Source organism: Arachis stenosperma, chromosome 3, assembly GCF_014773155.1.
Source record: "Arachis stenosperma cultivar V10309 chromosome 3, arast.V10309.gnm1.PFL2, whole genome shotgun sequence".
NCBI lineage: Eukaryota > Viridiplantae > Streptophyta > Magnoliopsida > Fabales > Fabaceae > Arachis > Arachis stenosperma.
In genome coordinates, this window is record NC_080379.1 from 109636699 (window position 1) to 109638708 (window position 2010).

Here is a 2010-nt window from a genome sequence, read left to right on the forward strand (position 1 = left end):
TGTTTATTATGATCTTCAAAGTGTTCTTGGTGTTCATCTTGACATTCATAGTGTTCTTGCATGCATCATGTGTTCTGATTCATAATTTTCATATTGTGGGTCATTTTTATTATTTTTCTCTCTCTTCATTAAAAATTCAAAAAAAATAAAAAATATCTTTTTCTTATTTTACTCAAAATTTCAAAATTTGAGTTGACTTAGTCAAAAATTTTTAAATTTAGTTGTTTCTTGTAAGTCAAGTCAAATTTTCAATTTTAAAAATCTTATCTTTTTCAAAAATCAAATCTTTTTCATTTTTTATTTATTTTTGAAAATTTAAAAATATTTTTCAAAATCTTCTTCTTAATTTTATTTCAAATTTTTCGAAATTTAACCAACAAGTAATGTGATTGATTCGAAAAATTTGAAGTGTTACTTTCTTGTTAAGAAATGTTCAATCTTTAAATTCCAGAATCATATCTTTTAGTTTCTTATTAGTCAAGTAATCAATTTTAATTTTAAAAATTAAATCTTTTTTAACCATATCTTTTTAATCATATCTTTTTATCATATCTTTTTAAATCATATCTTTTTCAAAAAAAAATTTTTTGATTTCAAAATCTTATCTTCTTATCTTTTCAAAATTGATTTTCAAATCTTTTTCAACAAACTAATTGACTTTTTGTTTGTTTCTTATCTTTTTCAAAACCACCTAACTACTTTTCTCTCTCTAATTTTCGAAATTATCTCCCTCTCCTCTTCTTCTATTTATTTATTTATTTACTAACACTTCCCTTCTACTCAAGAATTCGCACCTATCTTCCCCCTTGTGTTTGGATTCTTGACTCTTTTCCTTTTTCTATTCCCTTCTTCTTCTACTAACATAAAGGAATCTCTCTACTGTGGTAAAGAAGATTCCTATTATTATTTTTTGTTCCCCTCCTTTTCATATGAGCAGGAACAAGGACAAGAATATTCTTGTTGAAGCAGATCCTAAACCTAAAAGGACTCTAAAGAGGAAACTAAGAGAAGCTAAATTACAACAATCCAGAGACAACCTTACAGAAATTTTCGAAAAGGAAGAGGAGATGGCAGCCGAGAATAATAATGCAAGAAGGATGCTTGGTGATTATACTACACCTACTTCCAAGTTTGATGGAAGAAGCATCTCAATCCCTGCTATTGGAGCAAACAATTTTGAGCTGAAACCTCAGCTAGTTGCTCTAATACAACAGAACTGCAAGTTCCATGGACTTCTATCAGAAGATCCCTACCAGTTTTTAACTGAGTTCTTGTAGATCTGTGAGACTGTTAAGACTAATAGAGTAGATCCTGAAGTCTACAGGCTCATGTTTTTCCCTTTTACTGTAAGAGATAGAGCTAAAACATGGTTGGACTCACAGCCTAAAGATAGCCTGGACTCATGGGATAAGCTAGTCGCGGCCTTCTTGTCTAAGTTCTTTCCAACTCAAAAGCTGAGCAAGCTTAGAGTGGATGTTCAGACCTTCAAACAAAAAGATGGTGAATCCCTCTATGAAGCTTGGGAAAGATACAAGTAGATGACCAAAAGGTGTCCTTCTGTCATGCTTTCAGAGTGGACCATTATGGATATATTCTATTATGGTCTATCTGAGTTCTCTAAGATGTCACTGGACTATTCTGCAGGTGAATCCATTCACCTAAAGAAAATGCCTGCAGAAGCTCAAGAACTTATTGACATGGTTGCAAATAACCAGTTCATGTACACTTCTGAGAGGAATTCCGTGAATAATGGGATGCCTCAAAGGAAGGGAGTTCTTGAAATTGATGCTCTGAATGCCATATTAGCTCAGAACAAAATGTTGACTTAGCAAGTCAACATGATCTCTCAAAGTCTGAATGGATGGCAAAATGCATCCAACAGTACTAAAGAGGCATCTTCTGAAGAAGAAGCTTATGATCCTGAGAACTCTGTAATAGCAGAGGTAAATTACATGGGTGAACCTTATGGAAACACCTATAATTCATCATGGAGAAATCATCCAAATTTCT

The 2010-nt window shown here is 32.1% G+C and overlaps 1 non-coding gene across 1 annotated transcript; it reads right to left on the reverse strand.

Annotated features, from left to right (window-relative positions):
- Positions 1 to 1460: 1460 nt before the first annotated feature.
- Positions 1461 to 1568, reverse strand: LOC130971168 (small nucleolar RNA R71). The gene has a single exon (XR_009082403.1). It is a non-coding gene; the product is annotated as a small nucleolar RNA R71 (small nucleolar RNA).
- Positions 1569 to 2010: the final 442 nt, after the last annotated feature.